Consider the following 12,327-nt stretch of genomic DNA (forward strand, 5'->3'; position numbering starts at 1 on the left):
GGGACTTTGGAGAAAGCTTTGTCATTGCACTTGACATCTCAAAGGCTTTCGATCGAGTCTGGCATAAATCTTTAACCTCTTAACCACGGGGCGTCACTTTCGTGACGTTTGGGAGCAAGGGATCATACCGCGGGGCATCGCTTTTGTGATTCTGTGTTATTTTGAATTCACCCGGGCTTCCAAGTGGGGGCTTGTATCATCTATCAGTACTGCCAATGTCCAACACTAGTCAGCACTCCTAATCTCATCTGTACTCCCATCCATTGTTGACAATTTAGCCATTTATCCCCGTTCTTGACTCCCCTCCCTACCCCCCCTCCATTACCCTATCCTCTCGCCTGCCCAGTCATGCTACGCTAAGTAAATCTTCCCTGGAATTTGTCACTGATTTCATCCATTGAAATAAGCCCTATGCCCTATTCTTATACCAAATAATATATACAAGAAAGAAATAAGGTAAGTGAGAGTGCCATACACCTGGAATTGGCTAATTATCACCTGACAACACCTCACGTGCACTCGTTCGCTAATTTTCGCTGTTTATTTCCCTTTGAAATATGCTGTATAATCTATTTTAGTAATAAATATACATATAAGAAGGGAAGGGAGAAGCCTAAGTGATATTTACATTCACCTGGAACTAACTAATATATAATGTATTGTCTAGATTTCCTGCCAATCATTTCACTGCTAAATATTGCTGTTTCAAGAGGCTAACATTGGTAGTAATGAATTTCCCTAGGTAGGCCACCACCCCGGCCCACCCTTATCAGTTCACTCTCATCTTCTAACGTGGAGGTACGTCAGTTCGCTCTTGCTAGCTTCAGGGACTTTTCACCCCCATGCAAAGGGCCCTGTGACCTTTACCCCCTACTAAACCTCGTGTGGAAAGAGGTAAAGGGCTGACAATTGATAAAAGAGTGACTACGATCTTTCTATTAAGTAAAACAGTGCAAGTGGAATTGTAAATAATGTGTAAACAGCAAGTGAAAGTAATGAATGTAAATATACGTGAACAGTGGAAAATAGTTTTATAAGTTACTTCAAGTGACAGTGCATAAAACAGTGTAAATAAAATAGAAATGTAAATAACGTAAATAAAATAGAGAACGTAAATAAAAATGTAAATGAGTAGTATTATAAGAATACGAGTATATACCCTAGGAGTAATGAAAGTGAAAGTTTCACTCTACCATGTCTGAATACTATGAGTTATGAGAGAGAGAAGGTGAAAGTGACATTCACTCTCAATGCTAGTATACAGGACGAGAAAGTGAATGCTATGTATTTTACTGAAAGAAATTGAATCCCTACAGTGACAATAAACTAATACTACTGAAGGAAACTTATGGATAAAGACTAGATATATATAAGTGTTATATAGTAATAGAAATATAAAGTGTGAGGGGTTTTATGAATAATAAATGACAGCGTACCAAGAGCGAACTAGCGCAAGTGCGACGGTCAGACGCGCTCGTAATTTTCATCGCTTTCACAGTGTTTTTTTTTTTTTGGAGTATGGATCCCAAACTACTTGAAAATCATAGAGTAGTGTTTATAGTGTTAATATCTGGCTGTGGTAATCATATTACGGGTTGTCGGGAAGTGTAAAGTGGAGACTTCGTTACCCAACTTCAGAGGTCTCCACAAGTCCTACGGTAACAGACGAAGGCTTAACAAACATTCCAGGAGAAAGCTGAAGGTATATGCCATAAGCATATATAATTTTAATATTCTAGGACTAATAACTGATTTTTGGCAAATATTTTTTGAGAGTCTGTCGGAGCCCGAATAACCCCGCGGCACACGCAAAACATTGGTAAACATGCCCGCGGTTTAGGGGTTAATTTCTAAACTACCCTCTTACGGAATCTATTCTTTCATCTGTGCCATCATGTATAGCTACCTTTCTGATCGTTCTATAGCCGCTGTTGTAGATGGCCATCGTTCTTCTCCTAGATCTTTCAACAGTGGTGTTCCTCAGGGTTCTATCCTATCACCAACTCTCTTCCTTTTATTTATTAATGACCTTCAATGCTGTACATCTAACTCTATCCACTCGTACGCTGATGATTCCACCCTTCACCTTTCCATTCGGTTCCTGCAATGTCCATCGCAGCAGTTACTTCAACAAACAAGGGATGAGGATATGGCACACGTAATGTCTGCCTTGGCTCGTATCTCTGACTGGGGTAAATATAATCTTGTTGTTTTTAATGCATCAAAAACTCAGTTTTTACACCTGTCAAACTGACACAATCTTCCACAGGAGTACCCACTATTGTTTAATAATATTCAGCTTAATCCTGCATCATCCTTGAACATGCATGGGATTTCATTCACTCGGGACTTATCTTGGAAAGATCATTAGCATCTCTTGTAAAATGTGCTTCCAAGAGATTGGGTGTGCTAAGCCGACTCTGTAGCTTCTTTACCCCTGCACAGTTGTTGACTTTATACACTGGTTTTATTCGCCCCTGTTTAGAGTGCAATTCTCATGTGTGGGGAGGCTTCCCACATACAGCTCTCCTCAATAGGGTGGAGTCAAAGGCTTTTCGTCTTATCAACTCTCCTCGTTATACTAGCTCCCTTCAACCTATATCTCTTCTCACTTTTGCTCACTGTTGCTTTTTTATCTCTTTTCTATCGTTACTTCCATGGTCACTGCTTTAGTCTAATCGACTCTTCTCTTACTGGCTCCCTTCAGCCTCTATCTCTTCGCCTGACTGTTACATCTTTATCTCTTTTCTATCGTTTTTTCCATTGTCACCACTCCTTTGAACTGTTTGCATCCCTCCACCTCTACGACAGGCGCATAGCACCCGTCTAGCCACAAACTCTCATCCCTTCTCTGTCCAAGTCTCCAGTGCAAGAGTTGAACATTACTCACAGTCCTTCATTTATGCAACAGGTCAGCTCTGGAACTGTCTCTCTCTGTCTGTATTTCCTACTTTCTATGATGTCCAGTCGTTCAGATGCACTGTGTCCAGGCATCTCGAAATGAACGGATCTTGAATTTGGCTCTCTCTTGTATTGTTTTTATTTTTTCCTGGAAGGAATGGTTTGCAGGCTCCTGGCCTTTGGCTCTTTCTTTCTTGCACAAAAAAAAAAAAACTGAGTTTTTGATGCATCAAAAACAACAAGATTATTTTTACCCCAGTCAGAGATACGAGCCAAGTCAGACATTAGGTGTCCAATAGCCTCATCCCTTGTTTGTTGAAGTAACTGCTGAGATGGACGTTCTGGGAACCAAATGGAATGGTGAAGGGTGGAATCATCAGCGTACGAGTGGACAGGGTTAGATGCACAGCACAGAAGGTCATTGATGAATAAAAGGAAGAGAGGTGGTGATAGGACAGAGCCCTGAGGAACACCACTGTTGATTGATCTAGGAGAAGAATGATGCTGTCTACAACAGCGGCCATAGAACGACCAGAAAGGAAGCTATAGATGAAGGCACAGATAAAAGGATAGAAACCGTAAGAGGGCAGTTTGGAAATTAAAGATTTATGCCAGACTCGAAAGGTAGGTGAGAAGATCACCAGTGGAGCATCCCTGACGGAACCCATACTGACGATCAGAAAGAAGGCTGTGATAAGAAAGAGGCTTTAAAATATTTCTATTAAGATTTATCTGAAAAACTTTTGAGATACAGGATGTTAAAGCAAGTGGACGATTGTTAGATGGTTGGGAATGGTCACCCTTCATTGGGACTGGCTGAATGAGACCAAACTTCCAGCAAGAAGAGTTTACCTAAGCATGGTGTAAGCACAGAAGCACAGTTCTTGAGGACAACAGGAGGGACTCTATCAGGCCCATATGCCTTGTTAGTACTGAGGCCTGTGATGGCAGATAATACATCAGCTAAAGAAATTTTAATGTCAGCCATGAGAAAGTCAGAGGGGGAAAGTGATGGAGGAACAGTACCGGAATCATCTTATGTGGAATTGGAGGAGAAAGTCTAGGAGAAGAAATCTGCTTTATCAGTAGAAGAAATAGCTACAGAACCATCAGAGGAGAAAAGAGGAGGGAAGGATGGTCATGTTAAGTAGTTAGAAAGGTTTTTGGCAAGGTGCCAGACAGAGCAGGAAGAATTTGAGTTGGAGAGCTTGGGAGCATTTATTACGGATGAAATTATTTTTAGCAGAGTGAAGAACAGACTTAGCACGATTCCGGGCAGAAACGTAAAAAAGATGTGATTCAGGGGTGGGTTGACTCTGGTACCTTTTATAGGCCCTCTTCTTGCTGTGGACAGCATTAGAAAAAGTGTGATTAAACCAAGGCTTTCTTTCATTAGTCAAAGGATATGAGAAAGGAATGTATGCTTCCATGCCCGAGAGAATAACCTCAGTAATGCGCAAGGCACACTCAGATGGCTCCCGGCCATGGAGGCAATAATCATTCCAGGGAAAATTAAAGAAGTACTGCCTAAGGGCCTCCTAATCCATAGCTCCAAAGTGCCACAGACAAAGTTTCTTTGGAGGGTCCGCAGGCTGAACCAAAGCAATAGCACAGGTTAAGGTAATAAGGTTGTGATCGGAGGATCCCAACGGAGAGAAAAGACTAACAATGTAAGCCAAAGGATTAGTTGTAAGGAAGAGGTCAAGTATGTTGGAGCTCTCTCCAAGGTGGTCAGGGATACAGGTAGGGTGCTGTACAAGCTGCTCTAGGTCATTAAGATAGAGAAGATGTAGGCCTGTTCACCAGATGAATGAGTGAAAGGAGAGGAGAGCCAAAGGTGGTGGTGAACATTGAAATCTCTTAGAATGGAAATTTCAGAGAATGGAGAAATGAATAGAATGTGTTCCATCGTAGAAGTAAGATAGTCGAAGAATTTTTGATAGTAGAATCAGGGGATAAGTAAACAGCACAGATATGTTAGTCAGAGAGTAACAGGAAAACCGAAGCCAGCATGTAGAGAATTCAGAAGAATCGAACTTTGGAACATGAGAGCAAGGTAAGTCATTGCGTATATATACACAATAGCCACGTTTAGCCTCGAAATGAGTATAGAGAAAGTAGAAGGATACAGAAAAGGGTTTGCTGTCAGTTGCTTCAGACAGCTGAGTCTCAGTTCAGAAAAGAAGGTGAGGTTTAGAGCAGGAGAGGTAGTGTTCAACAGAGCGAAAGTTAGAGGAAAGGCTGCGAATGTTGCAGAAATGAAGAAGTCAGTTAGTGGTTCCAGGCAGCTCAAGTCGTCACCGGAAGAGGGGCGGATGGTGGGGGAATTTATCCCACCCCCGGGGACTCCGAGGCTATGTGTTCAGAAGCCATGATTTGTTATTGAATTTTGAAAAAGGAAGTGTAGTGTGTACTGTGCATGTATTTTGGTGTCGCTAGTTAGAGAAACTTGTATTAGAGATCATGCTGGCCTACTCTCTGTGTTACTGAGACACTGAAAATGTTCAGCATAGGGGGATGGGCAGGAACTAGTCCCGATGGCTGATGAAACTTGGAGCTCCAGCTCTCCCTGTCATCAGTTATCCATCACCTTGGTAATACTGCCCTGCTCGACTGGTGCTACAGTCTACTCCTCCAATACACACACACACACACACACACACACACACATATATATATATATATATATATATATATATATATATATATATATATATATATATATATATATATATATATATATATATATATATATATATATATATATATATATATATATATGTATATATATATGTATATATATATATATGTATATATATATGTATGTATGTATATATATATATATATATATATATATATATATATATATATATATATATATTGTTATGGAACAGAGAAAGATAATGTACACTTTAAGTGAGAATACTAAGAGTCACTACTGTCCCGTAAAGTTCCAGGTTCAAAACAAAAGAGTTAGGTAAAATTACAAGTTAAAGTTTAATGCTCAAACTAACAACAAAACATTCAGGACTCATAAGAATAATGTAATGGCAAAAAACAGGTTAAATATATGGTTAACTGCAATAGCCTCTATTAACATGAAATTAGCAAGAGTAAATTTACCTAAGTCAGCCCTGATAAAATAAAAATACACTGGGTATTGCTCAGTTAATGCAAGATAAATTATTACAGATACAAAATATTATTAATGATGATGGACATAAAGATCCCTACATGAATTACAAAAACTTCACTAGGCCTACAAATTAAACTTATGCTATACAGTACAAGAACAAAATGCAATAACAGTTATACTCAAATTACACAGCTGCTAGATGGTTGGAGACTTCCTGAGCACTCAATAATAACTGTACAGGGGAGGACAGAGATGTGAACAAAATGAGGAGCAGATCTAAGTGGCCATAATGCAGAGACTGAGCTCATTATATAGGGGCCGGCAGAGCTTGATACAACTTGTAAGAAGGACACGCAAATGAAGCCATGGGGACAAAGAGTTGACAATCCCGCTCTGAACAACAGAAAGAACGACTTACACTACTATAACAGTAGAAGGGGGGGACTGAGGCATAACACGCTCGTGATCAAACATGCAGCATACTGTGCAATAAAATTACACAAAGGATGATGAAATCATAGGCTATGTAACACCTCCCCACAAAGAAAAAGAAATTTACAAAGGAAATTTCTTATTACTCTAAAACAATCTGTCTAAAGTCTAGATAAGCAATCTGCAATAACATTTTTTTTCCCCTTGACATGTTGTATGTCTAATGAATACTCCTGAAAAAGTAGACTCCATCTTGTCAATCTCTGATTTTTATCTTTAAACTTACTAAGGAATTTCAGTGGGTTATGATCGGTATAAATGACTATGGGGTCAAAACCAGAACACAAATAAAATGAAAAATGCTGTAAACCTAAAATCAAGGCCAAAAGCTCTTTCTCAATAGTTGAGTAGTTCTTTTGAGGTGGAGTGAACTTCTTACTGTAATAAGATACAGGGTGTTCAGTACCCTGATCATCCTCTTGCAGCAAAACAGCCACAGCTCCTGTATCACTTGCATCAACAGCCATCTTAAAAGGCTTAGCAAAATTTGGAGCAGCGAGCACTGGCTGACTTAATAGAATAGCTTTAAGTTTGTTGAAAGAGGATTCACAGTTATCGGTCCAGACAAATTTAACTCCCTTTTTCAGTAGGTCTGTAAGTGGTGCTACAAGAATAGAAAAGTTAAGAACAAATCTCCTGTAATAACCTACCATTCCCAAAAATCTTTGTAGCTCTTTCCTGCTTTTAGGTCTGGGAAGATCACTTATAACCTGAACCTTAGCTCCTGGTGGTGCAACATGTCCATCACAAATTACATACCCAAGGTACTGAACTTTAGCTTGACCAAACTCACACTTTAATAAATTAGCTACAAGATTAGCATGAACCAAACGCTCAAGAAATTTACTGACATGGCATAGGTGATCTTTCCAGTTGTCACTGAAGATTAATACATCATCAATATAAACAACACACCCTGCCAAACCCTCTGTTACAACATTCATGAGCTTCTGAAATGTGGCTGGTGCATTCTTCATACCATATGGCATTACTGAACATGCAAAAGTCTTTCCTAGTGTTACAAAACATGAGATCTCCCTAGCATGTTCAGTCATAGGTACTTGCCAGTATCCCTTTAACAAATCAAACTTACTTATGTACCTAGCCTTTCCGATCTTGTATATGCAATCTTCCACGCGAGGGAGAGGGTAAGTGTCTGTTTTGGTTATCTGATTAACACGTCTGTAGTCGATGCAAAGCCGCTGTGACCCACCTGGCTTAGGGACCAGAGTGACAGGAGAACTCCAATCGCTCTGACAGGGCTCAATCATCTTGTGTTCCAACAGGTAGCCAAGCTCCTTCTGGATGAGAGGAACTTTCACTGGGTTCACACGGTAAGGAGGCAATTTAATTGGCTTTGCGTCTCCAACATCGACATCATGCATCAACACAGTGGTTCTTCCTGGAGTGGCAAGGAACACTTGCGGGTACTCCTGCAGTAATGCCGAAAACTCCTGCCTTTCCTCGGGAGGTAGATGAGAAAGCTTAGTCTGGAGATCATTCATGATATCAGGATTCTTCCCCAAACTATCACTCAGACTCATACTGCATGGGAGAGCTTCACTTGCAGACTCGGGTGGAACAGCTACAGTGCAGACTGGAATATTTTCGTCCCGCCTGTGATATAACTTTAGCATGTTGATGTGACATAGTTGCTTGCTCTTTCTACGATCTGGTGTGGCGATGACATAGTTGACATCACTGAGTTTCTTCTCCACGAAATAAGGACCACTAAACTTGGCTTGAAGAGGTTGCCCATGCACTGGTAGCAGAATCAAAACCTGATCTCCTGGCTGAAAGTGGCGTAACCTGGACTTCTTATCATGCCAAGTCTTCATCTTCTCCTGAGCAGCTCCTAAATTCTCTCTCGCCAGCTGTAAAGCAGTGGACAGCCGTTCTTTGAACTTCATCACATACTCCAGCAGGTTGACGTCATCTTCCTCCGACAGCCAGCATTCCTTGAGTAACTTAAGGGGTCCTCTTACTTCATGGCCAAACAGTAGTTCAAAAGGTGAGAAGCCCAGTGATTCATTTGGAGATTCTCTTGCGGCAAACACAACGAATGGAAGACCATTATCCCAGTCTTTCTGATGTTCCAAACAGTATTTCTTGAGCATCGATTTGAGTGTTTGATGATATCTCTCCAACGCTCCTTGGGTCTGGGGATGGTAAGCTGAAGACATGATCTGGGTGATGCCCAACTCTTTCAGAGACTGCTTGAAAACATTTGACATGAAATTACTTCCCCGGTCTGACTGTACCTCCTTGGGTAGACCAAACTTTGTGAAGAACCCTAGCATTTCCTTAACCACGTTCTTTGCTGAGATATTTCTAAGTGGAATGGCTTCAGGATAACGAGTAGCCATATCAATCAGGGTCAACACATAAGAAAATCCTGAAGAAGTCATAGGAAGAGGGCCCACAATATCCACCAACACACGGGTGAAAGGCGCCTCAAAAGGAGGAATGGGAACTAGAGGTGCAACCTTTTCAGTCTGATTACACTTCCCCACAACTTGACAGGTGTGACAAGACTTACAATACCAGGAAACATCCCTGAAGATACCTGGCCAGTAGAAGTGTTTCAAAATGCGTGCCAAAGTCTTCCTCACTCCAAGGTGTCCTGCGAAACTGGAATCATGAGCCACTCTAATGATGTCCTGCCTACAAACACGAGGGATGACAACTTGATGTACACCCTCCCATTCACAGTCGGCTGATGCTGCTGGGGGTCTCCACTTCCTCACAAGTACTCCTGACTTTATATAATAACAAGTAGAAGCACCAGCTGACTCTTCCTCACTGCAAGCAGAGTTAGCTAGACCTTTTAACTCAGGGTCAGCAACCTGCAACTCAACCAACTCTTGACGAGACAAATTATCAACACTACGGGGTACTGCCTCATCTGGTGAGTGGTCCAAATTAGCAAGAAAAGTGTCAGCTAGGATAACATCATCATCATCATTATCCTCTAAATCACCAGTAACTTTAGACTTAACCCTAGTGACAGCACATGCAGGGAACACATCAGGGACATCACAATCCTGGGCCGCAGCCACCGGCTCACCAGACAACTGAGGAGCTGGACACACTTGACTTCCACCAATATCATTTCCAAGTAAGAAAGTTACACCTGACATTGGGAGTGTCTCAACCAACCCAACCATAACGGAACCATTAACAAAACCAGACTCTAAATTCACTCTGCACAGAGGGACAGAGAAGTAATTATTCCCCACACCCTGCAAGATTACAGTTTCATCAGAGGAATTAACATTAGAGCCTAGAACACTGGTCAGCATAAGGGATTGGCAAGCACCTGTATCACGATATATTTTAACTGATTTCCTGTCATTACTGTCCAGAGGACTGACAAAACCATCAGACAGGAAATTAGCACATGAACTCTTGAGAGTGTCACCTACGTTACTGCTCAAAAGAGGCGCTCCATCATGAGAATTTAAGTTACCCCTCAAAGCAGGTTCAGTTAACTCAGTTAAAGAATTCTGGGAACTCTCAAGAGTGGACACTAGACCAATTGACTGAATATTTAAAGACTCCTTTTTGTTCACATCATGCTGTCTCCTGAAACATTTCTCCGTAGTATGACCAAGCTTACTACAATAAGTACATTTACTTTTCTGAAATCTAGAGGTGAAGCTGGTATTTACTTCCTGAGAAACATCATCTTTATTCTCTTTCCTGTTACCTGTACTCTGAGTAGAGGCAACGTACTTACTCTCAGCTTTCCCTTTTTCTTTAGAATATCTCTTGTGAGTGAGAACATATTCATCAGCTAAAACTGCAGCATCAGACAAATTATCTATTCTTCTCTCATCAAGATATAGGCTTACATCTTTATTTATACACCTCTTGAAGTCCTCCAGCAAAATCATCTGCTTAAATTTACCAAAATCAGAATCCACATTCTTAGAATTTAACCACTGCTCTAACAGATCTTCTTTGATTTTTGCATACTCAACATGGGATTGCTTATCTTGCTTGTAAGTTGTCCTAAATTTTACTCTATAGGCTTCAGGAACAAGCTCATAGGCCTTAAGAATCAAGCTCTTAACTACATCATAATTATCAGATTGATCCTGAGGCAAAGATGCATAAGTTACTTGAGCTTTACCGGTGAGAACAGTTTGAAGGAGTACTGGCCAATACTCCTTGGGCCAATTAAAACCTGTAGCTACCCTTTCAAACAACTGAAAATACTTTGTTAAATCAGATTCATTAAAAGGAGGGACAAGTTTAACATTTTTAGCCACATCAAAATGATCAGAGCAAGATGATCCAGTTCCACCTTGTTTCATGCGATACTCATGGTCTGCCTGAATCCTGGCAAGTTCAACTTGTGCCTGTATCTGTGCCTCCTGAATCCGAGCCTGAGATTCAGCCTCCTTAGCATTTGCTTGAAATTCAGCCTCCTTAGCACGAGACTCCGCCTCCTTAGCCTGAGCCTCCTGCAGGGCTAGCTGTAACTTAGCTAATTCAATCTGCGTTTGCTCATTTGGAGGAGTTACATTAAACAAGCTTTCATTAATCATGTCAACAATTTGATCTTTAGAATGATGAGAGCGAACAGCAATTCCCAATTGTTGAGCAACAAGCTTAAGTTCATTCTTTGTTCTGTTTTCTACATCCAACACTGTTTGCACATTTGACAAAAAATCTTTGGCTTCATCAAGTGTAGTAATAGTAGACATCATGAATAAATCACAGTCACAAAATATCAAGCAATATCCTTATGATAATATCCTGAATATCCTGATAAGAGGTCGCCAAATTTTTGTTACGGAACAGAGAAAGATAATGTACACTTTAAGTGAGAATACTAAGAGTCACTACTGTCCCGTAAAGTTTCAGGTTCAAAACAAAAGAGTTAGGTAAAATTACAAGTTAAAGTTTAATGCTCAAACTAACAGCAAAACATTCAGGACTCATAAGGATACTGTAATGGCAAAAAACAGGTTAAATATATGGTTAACTCCAATAGCCCCTATTAACATGAAATTAGCAAGAGTAAATTTACCTAAGTCAGCCCTGATAAAATGAAAATACACTGGGTAATGCTCAGTTAATGCAAGATAAATTATTACAGATACAAAATATTATTAATGATGATGGACATAAAGATCCCTACATGAATTACAAAAACTTCACTAGGCCTACAAATTAAACTTATGCTATACAGTACAAGAACAAAATGCAATAACAGTTATACTCAAATTACACAGCTGCTAGATGGTTGGAGACTTCCTGAGCACTCAATAATAACTGTACAGGGGAGGACAGAGATGTGAACAAAATGAGGAGCAGATCTAAGTGGCCATAATGCAGAGACTGAGCTCATTATATAGGGGCCGGCAGAGCTTGATACAATTTGTAAGAAGGACGCGCAAATGAAGCCATGGGGACAAAGAGTTGACAATCCCGCTCTGAACAACAGAAAGAACGACGTACTCTACCATAACGGTAGAAGGGGGGGACTGAGGCAGAACACGCTCGTGATCAAACATGCAGCATACTGTGCGTTAAAATTACACAAAGGATGATGAAATCATAGGCTTTGTAACAATGTACATAGAGAGAGAGAGAGAGAAAGACAGAGAGAGAGAGAGAGACCTGTCTAAAACACTCCAGTTGAAACCCACATGGCATTCTCTCTTGTGTTTTTCAGGGACGGCTCAGTTGGCTAGTGTGGACGGGGTTCTATTTGTAGTAGGTAATGAATAAATGGTGGTTGGTTGATCCTGATCAATCTATTTATCTATGGCACGACACCCTAATCC

The sequence above is a fragment of the Coenobita brevimanus genome, chromosome 53, assembly GCF_032717465.1.
Source record: "Coenobita brevimanus isolate Jiangsu-jjx chromosome 53, ASM3271746v2, whole genome shotgun sequence".
In the NCBI taxonomy this organism is placed as follows: Eukaryota; Metazoa; Arthropoda; class Malacostraca; order Decapoda; family Coenobitidae; genus Coenobita; species Coenobita brevimanus.